The following is a 17,518-nucleotide window of genomic DNA, read 5'->3' on the forward strand; positions in this document are numbered from 1 at the left end:
TACTTAGAAACTCAGGGATCACACCCTGGAGACGCGGAGGGTGGGCCTGGGGTAACATGAGACTTTTCAATGAACGCTTCCTCTGTTTAGAGTTTGAGGCTATGTGAGTGTATTCCCTGTTGAAACTTTTTCAGAGGTAGGTCTGCACACAACAAGGAGAGAGCCCCCATCCCACAGGCTCAGCTCAGAACAGGGCGTGGAGCAGAGCCTGCTGGTGCACACGGCTGCCAGGGCACCCTCCCGGGGAGGGCAGAACGGGGCTGGGGCAACAGGGGACCTCAGTCTATGCTTAAACACTGAAGTTTTTGGTGTTTTTTTTTCTTAAAAAGAACCCGGCATCTTAAGTAGTCTCCCAGACACCTTACGACAACACTGGGTGGCCGTGGCTACGATTCTGGGCAGGAAATGAGAGCAGGAGACCATCCCTGCTGTCAGGCACCAGCCACTGGAGGCCGAATTAGGTGACGTTTGCAGCTGACTGCGAATGACACACTCCTGCACCCAGCCTGCACGTGTGCAAGTGTGCGAAATCATCTGAAGCCAGCTGCAGACACCATACGTGTGTGTGTGTGTGTGGAGAGAGACAAAAGGGCTGTGGCAAAATGTTAAGAATTGTTGGATCTAAGTGAAAAGTATAAATATTCATTTATTCTTTTTCTTTTCAATGGAGGTACCGGGGATTGAACCCAGGGCCTCGTGCACGTCAGGCATGCACTCTGCCCCTGAGCTCTGCCCTCCCCCCTATCCTATAGCTTTAACTTCTCCTTGTCTTTGATATTTTTCAAAAGGGTTGGGGCCAGGACACGGGAAGCAGAGGATGAGAAGAGGAATTTGTCCACCTGGTTGTTTGGCTCTTGCCCAAGGAAAGTGGATCCACCAAGAGCACGAACAGACGCCCGACAGGAGGAGCCCCTGGTGAGCACCGCGTGACGGGTCCGCACGTGTCACAGCCCCAGAAGGCCCGCGGTCGGGGTTCCGCACCTTCTGATTCAGGTGAGAGTGTGTTCTGTCCGCTGACCTTGAACGTGGCCCAGGCCGCTCTCAGCGGCTCTGGTCCAGCCCTGAGGCATCATCCACTCACTCGGCATCGGGGCGGAGCGGCTGTGCACACCCGGCGGCAAAGGCCCCTCACTGCCGACGCGTCCCCGTAGGTTCTTGTTGGCACCACGGCTCTTCTTTGCTCCCCGCCTGCCTGACCAACACCACGGCAGTCACCTCACAGACCATGCGGCAGTTTTTTTAAGTGATGAAAATATCCAGAAATGGTTTGTTACTGAGTTCCTTCTGCTTGACCCGCACAGTGTTCGCAGCTGCAGGGACACCCTCAGCCGGTGCTCCACAAATGCCCCTCCATCAGTTCAGGATCCCAGAGCTCCAGAGCGGAGCCCTGAGGGCCTTCAACAAAGCCTGAAGAGGTGGCCCTGAGGGGAGACGCAGCAGGAGCCGCAGGACGGCCAGGCTCGTCCCCACCATGCTCAGAACCGCGGGACGGTCAGTATTTGGAAGCTGCTGGATTACTGCGCGTGGCTCCCCGATCCACTGCGGGAATCCACTCCCCTTCCTCCAGCCCTAAAGGGTGCACTTCACAGGAGGTTACGCCTTATGTACAAATGAGGTACCTCTGTGCCTGCAGTTCACAAATGAATTTATCTAGAGTCAACAGCTACACAGGGCCAGGACAGAGCAGTCGCACTTTCAGCACACTTGGATTCTGTGAATCTGCGAGGGCCGTGACGTGTGTTTATGTTCTGCAGAGGTGCCCTGGGAAATCAGCAAGCAGATGAGAGACTTCCACGAAGTATCGGAACACCTGGATAATCACTTAAAGCAACCAAAAGCTGCCTCACGCCACACACAGAAATTAGCTCAAAGACACCAAAATGTAAATCTAAATCCATGAAACTTTTAGGAGAAAACACAAGGGACTGTCTCTGAGACTCTCACAGGCAGAGATTGTCCACACATGCAGAGCATTCGACATAAAAGAAAAAAATTAATCAACCAGGCTCACTAAAAGGAAGAACGTTTGTTCTTCAAAGAGCACAGTTAAGAAAGTAGAAAGACCAGTCGGAGGCAGAAGAGCCCAGCTCTGGGACCAAAGCCCTGTTTCCTGCTCACCCCTTACACCCACTGGGACGGTGGCTGTCGCAAAAGCAGGAAGTAGCAAGTGCTGGGGGACTGCAAAATGGGGCAGTCAGCGTGGAAACGGTGTTCCCGTTCCTCACAAAATTAAAACCAGAACTTCCGCCTGACCCAGCAATTCTAGCTTCTGGGTGCTCTCACTAAAGAAGAGAAAGCAAATCTCAAGGAGACGCCTGTGCACCGTGTTCCTGCAGCGCCATTCACACTGGCCCAGGGTGGAAGCCAACAGGTGTCCTTCGACAGGTGATGGGTGACAAACGTGGTCCATCCCTACAGTGGAACATTAGTCAGCCTTAAAGAGGAAGGAAATTCTGACACCTCCTGCAACACGGATGGAGCTTGAGGACACACGCCCAGGGAAACGAGCCAGTCACGAAGGGACAAGCACTGTGATTCCACTTACATGAGGTCCCTAAGGTTGACAAGTTTGTAGACAGTAGGACAGTGGGTGCCAGAGACTGGGAGAGGGGAGAGGAGCTGGGGTTTAATGGGGACGGAGCTTCAGTTTTACAGGATGCTTTGTGGAGATGATGGTGGTGAATGTATTTAACACCAGTGAACAGGACACTTAGAAATGGTTAACACAGTGAATTTTATGTTTTGTGTATTTTACCACAATAAAAAAAGAAATAAGAGGGGGAAATCCTATGTGGGATCTTTCTGGTTGACCACAGGCCATCACAAGGCTTTGTCCTAGGCTCGGCCGCACTCTTTGTCCCTCTCACTGGACTTCAGCCCTCATTCCGGAGCTGCCACCGTGGACAGCCCATGGGACCCTGACCGGCCCCAGGGCAGAGAGGGCAGGACTTGGGCAGGAGATGGTGTGCCTGAAACTCAGATCTTCCCAAATGGGACGGGCTCCTGCAGGGCAGTGAGACCCCCATCCTGGAAGCGTTCAGAGTGTAAACTAATATAGTGAGGGTGTCTGAGAGGAGACTCAAGCCACGAGGGTTTTTCTGGAGGAGAACTGGCTGCTGGCTGACTCAGAGCTTGTGGGGCGACAGGACTGGTGGAGGCTCCCACAGCCTGGGGCGCACCGAGTGGGGTTCCCTTCCCTTCCAGCCGTGTATCCACTTCTTTATCTAACCAACACTTACCAAGCATGTAGTATTTCCCACATGTGCCAAGAAATGCAGAGCAGGTGACAGGCGGCCTCGGCCCTGGTGGGACGTGCGCCCGCTGCACTTTCTCCGACAGCTTCGGGAAGGCCGCCTCTGGTGCTCGCGGAGCCTGGTTTAGGGTTAGTCACGGGGGGCGCTGCGCCGGCTGGGCTCAGGACCATCACCGCAAGGACGAGCCCCTGATCAGCCCGCTCCACCAGTCGTGTCTGCTCTTTGGAAATGTCTCAGATACCTGCTGAAGGAAATTTCAGTCAACAAGTGCACGCAACCTTAGGCAGCTGGGATTTTAATCAAAAGCACCGAGAGTGTACGGAGTCCCTGGTCGGTTCCTTCCTCTTTCCTCCCCCAGACATAAGACCAGCTCTGCCACGGCGCTGCTCGCCCGGCGCAGGCTCGCTCGGGTTTCCCAGACGAGGAAACTGGGCTCAGGGACACTGGCTTCCCTGGGCAGTTTCTGGGTCTGGGAACTGGAAAGAATGGCCTGGGTCTCCGGGCCGGGCCTCCTCCACCAGAAGGTCACTTACTCCCCAACAGGGTGACAGCAGCTTCGCTCCTCCACCTTGGACTCAGACCAGCTGATTTTACGGAGCCCACCCAGCTGAGCAGAAGAAGGAAAGTGAAATCTGCTGGCCTCAGAAAATTGCCGCCTGTCGCAGTCATGTTTGAACCCCGAGAGTGAAAGCAGAGTGAGAATGTGCAGATTCTGTAGCGGCAACTGGCACACGCGCCTGTCGCTCTTGAAGGCTCTCCAGCGCTCCACCTCTGCAGCAAAGCCCCTGCGGGATGGCTGCGCTCTGGGGTCCTGGAAGCTAGCATGTTTCCCTCACTCTCCCTACTGTTTCGAAGCCCGGATGAGTCTGGGGAAGGCCTTTCCAGGGTTGAAATGGAATCTGTAGCCACAGGACCACTTCCCACATTCAGCCACCCTGCAAACGGAGCCCCCAAACAGAGCCAGGGCTCCTGGGTCCCCACGGTTCAGGCAAGCAAACCGGGGCAGCCCCTGTGCTCTAAGAGACTGTCTCTTCAACACAGACCATTCCCTGCCGTCCCGAGTCCTTATTTAATTTTTCAGACCTACAGGAAAAGTGAAAAACCAGTCAAATGAACACGGTGACCCTCCCCCTCCGTTCACCAATTGCTGCCATTTCCCGGTAGCTTGGTCTTTTCCTTTTTTAGCTTTTGCTGAACCATTTGGAAGCAGGTTACTGACAACGTGACGTTTTACTCCTGAATATTTTAGCATCTGTTGCCTAATGAGGAAAGGTTCCTACAGACCCTCAAAACTACCATCACTTGTAAGAAAACAAACATGTATTCGCGAATACAGTTTGCCAGGTAAGTGAGGGGGCGGGAGGATGCGCTCACAACGCACCGCTCGGCACGCAGTTGTTTGAGCTGAAGGCAGCTAAGACCCAGCAGGACCTGCCTTTCCTCTCCCTTAACTGCCGAAAGGATTGCGGACAGGAAAAGCGCTACCACCAGAGATAGCTTGTACATCGCAAAGACTTACCTGCGCGGCCTGGTGAACACCTGTTCCTGACCAGCTGGACCGGCTTCCTCCGCTCTGAAGCCGGGCTCCTGCCCCCGCCCCGGAGCTCAGGACGGTGCAGATGCCCCCCTGCCTGCCTGCCTTGGAGTCTCGTATGTTTATGTCTGAAATTGGCTTTTCTCCTGTTAATCTGTCTTATGTCAGCTTAATTATTGGACCAGCCAACGAACCTAGAAGGGAAGAAGGAGAGGATTTTCCTTCCCAGCAGAATCCAGTTCTGAACATCCCCAGTTGCCTCCAAAGTGACTTTCACTTTGTCGTTACGCCCAGGCTTCGGCCACGGCTCATGCGTTGCGTTTGCTCATGTCTCTTCTGTCTTCTTTTTTTTGGAGGTACTGGGGATTAAACTCAGGACCTCATGCACGTCAGCACATGCCCTACCACTGAGCTCTGCCACCACCCCTCTTCTGTCACTTTTGTCCTAGAATAGTCCCCTGAGCCCCCACCCACATCTTATTTTTCTTGCCAGGGAGTTTTGACAAGAGCCGAGACAAGCCAGCTTGCCGGATGCGCCACACCTGGGATTCGTCTGATTCTTTCCTCACGATTACATTCAGGTTAAATGGTGTGGCAGGTCCTGCCCCTGCCGAGGGCCAGTTTGTCCCCACGGTGGGAGGTGCTGGAGGGCGATGGGCAGGCTGTCTCGATCGCAAAGGCTCAGGTTTGCCTTTGCAATGAACACGTCGTCTGAGAGGCGGCAGGCCGCAGTGGCAGCGAGGACTTAGTCCGTTAGCAGGGTCGCGGATCGGAAGGCCAGCCCACCGAGCTCTGCATCTGCCCTCTGCAGATTAACACGAGACACGTCCGTGGGGATGGGCAGAGACGGGGTGGCGCCGCAGTGTTCACCATCCATCGCTACTTAGTGGTGAGCTTGCAGATGATTTTAATTGCCTCCCTTGCCATTTTTGCATCTTCTAGATCTTCTGCAATGAACACATATTGCTTTTATAATTCTGAGGGAAATGTGTTCAACAGTTTCAGGAAGAGAGGACGAGGGCGGGGAGGAGGGAGGTGAGCCCTCAGTCTGTGTGGGGAAGGCCGGCGTGGAGTGGGGTCAGTGTGACGGAGGAGCAGTGGGCGCACAGGTGCTGGTGCCTGTGCCAGGCCACCTCGGGTCAGCCTCACTGGCCTGGACAGAAGCCTGTTCCCTCTCGCTCCCTGTGTCCCCTGGGCTAGAGGCCTGGCAGCTGTGCAGCCACCCCCAAGTCTGTCTTCCTGCACCTGGCACCCTGGGGATCAGCGCCTTTGCTAAATAAACTCACCTGGGCTTCTCCTGGTTGGAGTGAGCGGTTTCCTTGTGGACACTGTGGGTCCCTCCGTTGGCATCACTGTCCCCAAGCCCTCCTCAGTGTTGGCTGCTCCTCTAGCCGGCAACCCCGTCCCTTGTCCACCCTGGAATTCCCGGGGCCTTCCGCGGTCTGAGGCGCAGAGTAGGTCCCCTAGAACACTGATGGACTAAATGAGTGGTGAGCACGCCCGTGGACGTCTGGAGGCTGGAGGTCGTTGTGCAAGAGAGCCAGAGGCTCAGGGACCTCACTCCAGTCGGAGGGACCCTGACCACCAGCCTGGGCCCGAGAAGCCACCAAGAGGTGGGGCTTCTGTGACGGGGCTGATGGGCCAGAAAGGAGTCTCTGAAGGCCGCCTGCCAACCCAGGCTGCAGAGCAGAGCTGGGCCTGGGAGGGTCCCAGGGCGGCCGGTTTGAGGCCCATAGTCTTGCTGGCCCCCAGGGGGGTCAGGCTGAAGTCCCTGACCCCCATGGAGGGCGCAGGGTGGCTCCTGGGACCCTGAGTGGCGCCAGCCCCGGTGCGGGCCGGGAAGGAGGGCCCGGCCACACAGATGTCCCCGAGTGCCGCGTCCGGGGCTCATTCCTTTCTACGTTCTCCCCTTCATTCTGTCTCCGGTTCATTCTCCAGTTCAAGCGCCGTCCAGTCACCAGTGCTGTCCCTCTCCTGGGAGGAGGGGCCTGCCTCCGTTCCCAGGGATGCTTGGGCCGGGGCAGTGGGGGGGGGAACGCAGGCAGTCAGCTTCCAACGGCTCCAAGATGCAGAGAGATTAAGGTTCTCTGCTGGGGTCGCAGGACCCCCCCCACCAGGACTCTGACAGTTAGGCCCCCAAAGCCCTTCGAAGGGACCCCAGGTGGGCGAGGGCACACCCCCAAGTTCGAGTACGTTTTGTGTGCACCTGCTGAGGGTCGCTGAAGTTAGCCTTTGACACAGCCTGGTGTTTTCCAGAAAGAGTGAGGGGTGGGGAGGCTGCACGGCCACCTGCTCCGTCACTTAGACACTGTCGCATCTGCAGAGCTGTTCCAGAAGCACAGGGCACGTGCGCATCGCCGAGGTGACAGCAGAAAAGCTCACACCGCGGAGCAGAGGAGAGCGGCAGTCAGAGTGACGGCTGACAGCAGGGAGACGCTTCTTGTCTTGACTGCACCTTTTTTCCTTTGGAGTAAAAGTAGTTTCAAAGTTGGAAAATCATGACAACTGTGTTGCTCACAAGAAGCGAGATCATCACGCTCTCACTGCTGCTTTACCCGTGGGGCCAGGTGGCTCTCGGTCCAGATCAGGGAACTGTAACAGGGCTGCCGTTCTGTCGGCATCAGGTGACGGGCGTCACGGCGACCTAACCTGACAGGCGAGGACACGCGGGGCCGCCCTGTCCCCAAGCTCCTGCTGCGCCGGGCGCCCCCGGGCCCCCACCACCCAGGAACTCTTTCTGTCCGCAGCCACACGCTCTCACCACAGCTGTAACCGCCTCACCTTCCCAAGCACCCCTTCTCTTGGCCAGTATTCCTGGTGTTAGCAGACTCACGGGCCAGGCCAGTGGCGTCTGAGGAACAAAATCTGACCGGACGACACTGAGATACCTTCAGAGCCAAAGAGCTGCAGGCGCACCTGCTGCGAGGGGCCCCCCACGAGCTCGGGGCCGTGGGCGGTGCTCCAGGGATGGTCCCCACCGGGGGCCTCGGGTCCTTAGGGAACCCGGGGCGCTGGGAGGCAGACCTCAGCCCAGTTGGGTCAGAAGATGGCTGTTCTCAGCAGCACTGTTTCCCCTTTGTCCCGAAGAATTAAACCTCACGTTCTAGCTCCTTTTAGAACAAAGACTGCATCCCAGCATTCCTGGCAGCTCGGCTCAGGCCAGCGGGACCAGGTGAAGGGTCACGTGGCAGATTTCCGGCACTTTCTTTAAGATGCCCCAAGACACCAGGAGCAGAGCCTGGACTCCCCCCTCCGCCCGCCCCCGGGGCCTGGGTGCAGCGCCTGTCCCTGGGCCTCTGTCGCTCACTGCTGAGCCAGTCCTGAGTAAACAGCAGGAGGTACCTCGGAATCCCGAGAAAAGTTCGGCTCTCGTGTAGAAATGGCTGTGACCCACGCCCAGCGGGTCGGCCGGGCACCTGCGACAGCACTGGGGGAAAATAAGTAAAAACACTCTCCTGCCAACCCAGGAAACGGAGAAGGGCAAGAAATCAACTTGACCCCTGAAAGAGCATGACGTCAGAAGGAGACATGCATCCCAAGGGGCCCACGAGAGAGGCTGTGAAGACAGGAGCCCGTTTGGGGGCCGAGGGGACACACCCTGACCCGGCAGGCTTTGCAGTTTGGAGTCAGGGGCAGCCGAGGGCAGCCCGCCGCCCCGCGGGCGTCAGGGATCCAGCGCTGCGTGCTCCCTTTCAAAGATACGCTCCCAGGCCCTTGAGGAGTCACTCAGGGCTGGGGGTCGGCCAGGGGCTCACTAGCCCTCGGAAGACCACAGACCTCTGAAAAGGTGGGAAGAAGAACTCTTGAGAGACTCACACTCCGGGCGCAAGTGTCAGGCGGGCAACTGGATGTTTGGATCTGGAGGCAGATGCGTGAACGGGAATCATCTGGACACTGAGGGCAAAGAAAGCCTTGGGCCTGGACGGGTCCACCTCCCTGTCTAGACGCTGACAGAGGAGGGTAGCAGGAGGTCCCCCGACCCCGGGCAAGAGGGCCCAGGGAGCCCAGAGAGGAGGCTGCTCCAAGACGTCTGAACCGCCAAGGCCGCCGGGCCAAGGAGGGGCTGGGCCAGGAGAGGGAGGGGAGCCCCCAGGGTTGGGGGGCACGCCGGGTGGCCTGGGCTTGGAGACCCCATCCTCTGAGGGCACATTGCCTTCCAGAACCACAGCACAGCCGGTCTGCCCTCTCTCTTGCTCCAGGAGAGCCCCAAGGGCACCTGGACCTTTGCCCACCACTGCCGGCAGCAGCTGAAACCCCGCCTCCATCAGGCCCTTCACGTGACGGCCCCTCGGGTTCACACCACGTAAGCCAAAGTTTCTATGACCAACCGTTTGTTGTCCTGAAAAATAAATTCCTCTCTTGAATGAATGCCGCTGTGCTGATGGGCTTCACCGCCCAGCTGTGGAGGTGACTTAAGGTGACAATTTGAAACCTAGGGAGTGCCCCATGGAGGTGAGTGTCCAACGAGGCCACACCCCGGCAGGGCACGTCCCAGCAGGACACTCTGTGGAGACACATGAGCCCAGTTCACAATTGTTCAATCCAGGTCAACTCAGCAAATGTCTGCAGACAGTGAGAAGATTGTTCGGGGTTAAGTGGGGCGGGGTGGGGGAGGACAGGAGGGGACAGGAAAGGGACGGGGGGCAGGAAGGGGCAGGAAGGGGCAGGGGGACAGGAGGGGACAGGAAGGGGCAGGGGGACAGGAAGGGGTGGGGGACAGGAAGGGGTGGGGGACAGGGGGCAGGAAGGGGCAGGGGGACAGGAGGGGACAGGGGGACAGGAAGGGGCAGGGGGACAGGAGGGGGCAGGAAGGGGCAGGGGGACAGGAAGGGGTGGGGGATGGAAGGGGACAGGGGACAGGGGGCAGGAAGGGGCAGGGGGACAGGAGGGGACAGGGGGACAGGAGGGGGCAGGAAGGTGCAGGGGGACAGGAGGGGACAGGGGGACAGGAGGGGGCAGGAAGGGGTAGGGGGACAGGAAGGGGTAGGGGGACAGAAGGGGACGGGGACAGGAGGGGACAGGAAGGGGTAGGGGACAGGAAGGGACAGGGGGACAGGAGGGGACAGGGGACATGAGGGGACAGGAAGGGGCAGGGGGACAGGAGGGGGCAGGAAGGGGCAGGGGGACAGGAGGGGACAGGAAGGGACGGGGGACATGAGGGGACAGGAAGGGGCAGGGGGACAGGAGGGGACAGGGGGACAGGAGGGGGCAGGAAGGGGCAGGGGGACAGGAAGGGGTAGGGGGACAGAAGGGGACGGGGGACAGGAGGGGGCAGGAAGGGGCAGGGGGACAGGAAGGGGTAGGGGGACAGAAGGGGACGGGGGACAGGAGGGGGCAGGAAGGGACAGGGGGACAGGAGGGGACAGGGGACATGAGGGGACAGGAAGGGGCAGGGGGACAGGAGGGGACAGGGGGACAGGAGGGGGCAGGAAGGGGCAGGGGGACAGGAGGGGGCAGGAAGGGGCAGGGGGACAGGAGGGGACAGGAAGGGACGGGGGACATGAGGGGACAGGAAGGGGCAGGGGGACAGGAGGGGACAGGGGGACAGGAGGGGGCAGGAAGGGGCAGGGGGACAGGAGGGGGCAGGAAGGGGCAGGGGGACAGGAGGGGACAGGAAGGGACGGGGGACATGAGGGGACAGGAAGGGGCAGGGGGACAGGAAGGGGCAGAAGAGAGCAGGTGGGGCAAGCTGCTGCTTCTCAGTGATCCGTCCTGGGCCCGAGGTCGCACAGGCAGGGAGGCAGTTCAGTAACCTCTGTGCTGGGCGTTGGGAACCATCAGCCTGACCCAGAGGAGCCCAGGTGAAGGGCTGGTACAGCCGGGAGGGTGGGTGGGGGGCCCGCCTCCTGGTTTTGGCCCTGACCCAAGGTCAGGGCCGAGGTCGATGCCGGACAGCACAGCTGCAGGGCGGCTCTGGACAGCATGTGGTCACAGTCCTGGGCTGCTGGCTTCAAAGGGTCAGGGAGCACTTGCCCCTCGAGGGGGGCAGAGAGAGCACAGCAGCGTGGTTACGGGGCACAGGACACCGAGGGGGTGTCTCAGGGAGATAGGGGCTCTGGTGGGGCCAGCAGATTGGGGGTGGGGATGCAGCAGGCAGAAGGGTGTGACCGTTTCGAGAACCGTCAGTGATGCTCATGAAGCAGAGAGGCAGGCGCCGTGGCCCCGGTGAGCGTGTGCCCGAGTGACACTCCCGTCGCTTAAGCCCAGGCCACACAGCAGGAAAGCAGCCGGGCCCGGCACAGGTGCGCCGGAGGCAGGGCTGGTGGGGAAACCACTTCACAGAGGCCCCTCGGATGGCGCTGTGACTGCCCTGTGTCCCCCAAAAGATATGTCAAGTCCTAAACCCCAGAACCTCAGAACGTGACCTTATCTGAAAGCCAGTCCGCGCTGATGAAATTGGTTAAGACCAGGTCACCCTGGAGCAGGGCGGGCCTGGGGCCGTGACGGGAGTGTCCTAAGAGAGGAGAGACGCAGACACAAGGGTGGCGATGGAGGCCGGGGCGGGAGGGTTGCAGCCAGTGCCAGGCCACCTAAGATTCAGGGTGGCACTGAAGCTGGAAGAGGCCAGAAAGGATGCTACCCAGAATCTCAGAGGGAGCGCCGCTGGGCTGCACCTGGCCGGTGCAGACTCCTGGCCCCAGAACTGTGAGAAAGTGAACTCTTACTCAAGCCACGCAGTGTGCGGTCCCCCGTCACAGCAGCCCTGGGAACAAGTACCCACAGTTAGGGAGTTAGGCCCAGGTATGACAGGTCTACCTGAGATGGTCTGCACACCCGCCCTAAGAAGGAGACTGACGCCACTGACCCGTCCCCATGGCTTGTGTCCAGTCCCTGGTCACCGGCCAGGACCGAGTTCAGAGTTTCCTTTCTGTATCAATGGAGGAGGCAGAGGGAATTTTACCCAGGCTGTGAAACAGATGCATTAATCACTTGGTTTCCAGGTCTGAAATCTGTTCATCCTGCACAGGTGCCGGCTAAGCAAGCCTTTCTATCAGGACAGCTGCCGCGTCAGGGGTCCCCGCCCTGTTCTGACTCCTGCAGTTCCCGGGCTGGACCAGGGAAAGCCGTAGGAAATTGCTATCAGGTCAAAAACTGTCAAATGTTGGTAAAAATCTGTCAAATAAATTTGCCATTTCATAGGAACCTGCTGAAAGTCAGCAATTCCATTGGGTTCCATCTAACAAAGAGATTAAAATTTAAGTATAATTGAAAAAGCAAAACAAAAACTTTAAATAACACATGCTTGTACCATAGGATCCAGCAATCCCACTCCTGGACATATATCCAGAGGAAAATATAATTTGAAAAGACACCTGCACCCCAATGTTCACAGCAGCACTGTATACAATAGCCAAGACATGGAAGCAACCCAAATGCCCATCGACAGATGACTGGGTAAAGAAGATGTGGTATATTTATACAATGGAATACTACTCTGCCATAAAAAAGAATAAAATAATGCCATTTGCAGCAACATGGATGGACCTGGAGATTGTCATTCTAAGTGAAGTAAATCAGAAAGAGACAGAAAAATACCATATGATATTGCTTATATGTGGAACCTGAAAAAAAGGACACAAATCAACTTATCTACAAAACAGAAACAGACTCACAGACATAGAGAACAAACTTATGGTTACCAGGGGGCAGGAGGTGGGAAGGGATAAACTGGGAGTTCGAAGTTTGCACCTCTTGGGGAGCAATGGAAATGTTAGCCATCCTGATTGTGGTGGTATATACATCTATCAAATTTCATCAAATTGTTCATCTCAAATATGTATAGTTTACCATACAGGAGTCATACCACAATAAAGGTGTTAAAAAAACAAACGCACTTTGGGGGGGGAATGCCAAGATGGCAGAGTGGGACACATAGCTCACCCTCTCCCACGAATACACCAAAAATTACAACTACAGACCAGTCAATTCGTGAACACCTACTGAACTTGGGCAGAGTATCTCTTACTTCGAAATACAAGAGGATTCCTCACAAAAATGGGTAAACAAGTTTCTACTGTAGAGCACAGGAAACTGTGTTCAATAGCTTGTAGTGACCTATAATGAAAAAGAATCTGAAAAGGAAAATACGTGTGTATCGCTATGACTGAGACATGATGCGGTGCACCAGAAACGGACACGCTGTAACTGACTAAAGTTCAAATAAATAAATAACTACACGCGTTACAGCAAGTCATGGAACAGATTTTTTAAATTATCTTTCATTCTCTCCTAAGGATAAATTCCTAAAATACAGTTGCTGAGATGAAATATACATTTCGTATTTTAATACATATTGTCAGATTGCCTTCCCTGAAAATGGTTCTAATTTACACTCCCACAAAACCGTGCATGAGAAAGCCCATTTCCTTACACCCTCAGCAGTGTCCAACTCTGTTTATCTCAATCTACGGCGATCTGATAGGCGAAAAATACCTCGTGGTTATATCGATTGGTATAATACCAATAATTTTTACTGTTGATGTTACGATGATTTTATTCTTGAAAATAAAGAATATTGTTAAAAAAAATAAAGAATATTTTCTTGGCCTCAGGTACCAGGCTTTTCTCCCAAATTCTTCGCCAGTGGTTCTCAAATTGTAGTGTCAGTTGGAATTTCCTGGAGAGTTGTGACGACACAGAGTTTCCGACTGAGCAGGTCTGGGGTGGGGCCTGAGGCTGTGCATTTCTGGCAAGTTTCCAGAGGCTGCTGGCCCAGGAGCCCCACTTTGAGAACCACGGCTTTAGGTGCGCTGTTTGGTGACTGACTGTGATCTAAGGTGACCTCTCAGGAAGTGAGTCCAGAGGCCGGTCGGGCCCAGAATTTGTTAGGGTGTAGGCAGAGATTGAGGGGGCTCAGAACAAGCCAAGAAGATGGCACTTTGGTGGAAAGATTATTTTAAGGTGAAGACATTTGACATCAAGGGGTAAACAGAAAAAGGGAGAAAAGACCTTGGCACTTCCCTCACCTGACTAAAAACAGCGACCTCTGGGAAGTAAGGCCAGAAAAGTCTCTTCTGGGCTGATCAGCTCCCAGAAGGGAGACTAAAACCAGCCCAAATCCCTCCCCAGGGGAAGGCTACGGCTTCAGTGGAAACGGAAAGATGGCTCATAACTACGTAGACAAACATCCTCACAAAGTCTATCTCTTGTTTGTTCTCCTGAAAACCATTGATCTTTCTAAAAGTCATGTGTCTTCCCACAAGCGCCTTCCCCCACCCCTTCACATGCTAACGTGGTTTAGAAACTCCTAATTCTAACCACCTCTCAGGTCACTCACCACTGAGTCCTCCCATGTCTGTGTGTGTTACATGTGGAAATAAACTCTGCTTTTTTTAATCCTTCTCCTGTTAATCTGACTTTTGTCATTTTAATTTGCAGCACCCTGTGGACAAACATAAGAGGGTAGAGGAAAAAGTTTCTTCCTCCCCTGCAAGATCAACATGAACTCATGGGCTTGGGTCAGATTTTACAGTTATGAATACCAGTCTAGAGCCATACCCTGAGAAGAGCTGACATGCCAACAAGAAAAATCAGAACCCCTACCGTACAAGAGCTTACATCTAGCATCTCAGTTAACGCAAAAACGCAGTTCACGATAGAAGGGCCCCGAGCAGAACACTGGCACCGTCTTTAGAGGAAGTGATTAGCCCTTTCAGCTTCCACACTTCAACCCCTTTAGAGGCTTGAATGGATAATAAAATCAGGTGTCCAGCATTTGTGGATTCTGTGAAGCCTGGAGAGCGGATACAGAGCTGTCTGAAATAAGATAAGGACTCCCCGCTTTGTCTCACTGGAGCTGGGGTGCAGCCAGCCCGAGCCCATGGATGCAGGATCTCAGAGCCTGAGCCTTGCCCCATCTTATGCAGGCTTCACAGGGCAGCTGCAGCGAGATGCCCTCTAACCAGGGCTGGCAGCTGGCTTGCAGCAGCACTCAGGGCTCAGCCCCACTGCACCTGCATTGGAACAAGGCCAGGAGGCAGCCCCAGGGGCCTGGGCCTGGGGCCGGGGTGGGGGGGCAGGTCTGGGGACCCACGGCTCCTGCTGCTCTACACACACAGCTGGAGGGGAGGTGGGGCGGCCCCCAGGGCGGCTGACCTGCTCTGACCCTTTTCTGCCTGGAGCCAGGCACTCATGGCTGAGTGAAGGTAACGGGGCTTGCTCAGCCGGTATTTCAGGGGCCTCTGCCCTGGGGACAGCCTTCCCTCTGGCTGCCAGGCCCCCTCACACCCCGACCAACCCGCCTGGGTGTCAAGGCCTCCTCTTGTAAATTCCAGGTGACCCGTAGGAGGGTGCAGACACCCCGTCCCCGATTGACCCAATTCCTCACTTGCCACTCCAAATTCCGTGTTACCAATGATTAAACATCTTCTAGAAATTTCAGAATGGAAATGATTTGCATCTTTACAAATCATTACCAAGAATAGCAATTAGGATTCTGTGAGAGTCTGAGGCTTTTTTAAAATAGTCTATCCTTGTATGGAACGGCTCAAAAATACTCCAACACATTCTAGAGCAAAGTTAGGGGGCCGAGGAGATCCTTCCACCAGCAAACAACGCGGGCCCGGGGCATCTCAGGAAAGCAGGCCTGAGAAGAAGGTGGAGAATGGGGGCTTCCGCGGGCGGACGGGGTGAGGAGTTAGGAAGGCCATCCGGCGGGGCCTGCAGAGCAGGGCGGCCGGAGTAGGGCGGCCGGAGTAGGGTGGCCGGGCCCTGGGCTGAGGAAACCAGCCTGGATCCCGCGTCAGACTCAGCCAGCCTCCCGGGCCAGAGCCCTGCTCCTCAAACTTACAGGAATCTCCTGAGTCACAGAAGAAGAAATGCAAGGGGCCAGTAAACAGAAAAATAAAACTCTGCTAGTGAGTGATTAGAGGCACGAAAGCAAGTCTCTGAGCTGACCGGCAGCACTGGGAGCTGGGAGACTCAGCCAGGTCTCGCGGGGGGGGGGGCACGCCCGCCCCGTCGGGTGGCAGATGTGCAGCCAGCTCGGTGTCCAGACCCCGCATACACGTTATCTTCTCAAGTTCATTTAATTTTTAACTTTATTTATTTTTTAATTTTTGTGGGGGAGGTAATTAGGTGTATTTATTTTAAATGGAGGTACCGGGGCTTGAACCCAGGACCTCAGGCACGCTAAGTACGCGCTCTACCACTGAGCTGTACCCTCCTCCTCCTATTTTCAGCTTTTTAATCGAGATACAATCTCACATAGCATAAAATTCACCTTCTTTTTTTTAAAACACCTTTCTTGTGGTATGATTCCTGTACAGTAAACGACACTTATTTCAGACGTAGGATCTGATGAAAAATTCACCCACTCATAGTGTACAATCCAGGGGTTTTGTGCATCCACTGAGTTGTGCGACCACCCCCATTGCCAATTCCAGAGCAATTTCGTCAACCCCCACCCCCTCCCCAGACACCGTCCATCTGCTTTCTGTCTCTACGTTTGCCTGTTCCAGACAGTCCATGTAAAAGGAACCTTTCAACTTAACTCGGATTTTATTAGGCGCAGCAGCGTCTGCGTATATTTGGATCAGTAGCACGTGTCCATGTGAGGCGCATCTGTTAACCCGGCCTCCGAGAGCCTTCGGCCCACAGCCTCTGATGCACCAACTCTGCTGATGGGCGCCTGCTCCCCAGGCACCTGCAGGAGAGCACAAAGCCGTACAGGTTAGCGTGTGCTGCGTGACTGGAGTAGCGGGAACGGAGTTACCCCAAGTGCTCGTTACTAGTGAATTGGTGGACTTAGCCGTGGTGGCACCATGTGGTGGAGTAGTACACAGCCACTAAAAAGAGGGCAGGTCCAGATGTTCTGGCTCAGGAGGCTGTCATTCTTCATGATGGACGTGTGTTTATGTGTCACAGGGACATAGATTAAAAGCTAGCGATAACAGTCAGCCAACAAAAGACCCACACCAGACACATAAGGAAAACCATTCAAGACTTTCATCTGTAAGCCACGCCGCCCACGTTGAGATCAGAGCAGCCAGAACCCTGTCTCCACCGTCACGGCCTGACCACTTCCTGGTACCAAGCTTCCCAGAAGCCACCTTTGTCATCAGCGTTGCTGGGTGAACAGCCCCAGGCAGACACAAGTGCATGGTCTTGGTTGTTGTTCTTGCGTTTGTTTGGTTTCCAGAACAGCGACTGGTGAAGTGTCGCTGGCCCCAGATAGAGCCCACCTCCTTCTCCATGGCAACAGTCAACATCCGTCCTTGGACGAGGCGGCACCAGCGCCGACTAAGCTTGCTCTGCGACTTCCCCTTTCCTGGACTCCTGGAAGATCACCACACTTCTCTTCAAAGGCAAAGACTCGAACTTTTCCGCTGCAGCCCTGTGTTAGAGGCTGAACTGCGTCCCTCAAACTGTGTCACATGCTGGGGTCCTAACCCCCAGGACCTTGCATGTGACTGTACTTGGAGACAGTTCTTTAGGGTGAACAGGTGAAGATGAGTCCTTCCTTAGGGTCCTCAGGTCAATAGGGTGACCATCACCTGGCCTTAAACAAATGGGAAATTTGGACACAGAGATGGAGGTTGAGGGCGGGTGACGTGAGGACCCAGGAGGAGTCGGCTGTGTGCAAGCCAGAGAGAGGCCGGAGCAGTGTCTCCTTCCAGCCTCGGTTGGACCCAACACTGCTGACATCTTGATCTGGGCTCTTGGCTCAGGAACCGTGAGACAATCAGTGTCTGTTGTCTAAGGGGCTGGTGCCTCGTTTTGGCCGCCCCGG

General features: G+C 55.6%; 1 long non-coding RNA gene across 1 annotated transcript; it reads right to left on the reverse strand.

Moving 5' to 3' along the window:
* Positions 1 to 2,274: 2,274 nt before the first annotated feature.
* LOC116664757 lies at positions 2,275 to 5,109 on the reverse strand. The gene is made up of 3 exons (XR_004321160.1): positions 4,774 to 5,109; positions 3,240 to 3,495; positions 2,275 to 2,412 (listed from the first exon to the last, which is right to left on the reverse strand). It is a non-coding gene; the product is annotated as an uncharacterized LOC116664757 (long non-coding RNA).
* Positions 5,110 to 17,518: the final 12,409 nt, after the last annotated feature.

This window comes from Camelus ferus, chromosome 7 (assembly GCF_009834535.1).
Source record: "Camelus ferus isolate YT-003-E chromosome 7, BCGSAC_Cfer_1.0, whole genome shotgun sequence".
NCBI classification, from domain to species: Eukaryota; Metazoa; Chordata; class Mammalia; order Artiodactyla; family Camelidae; genus Camelus; species Camelus ferus.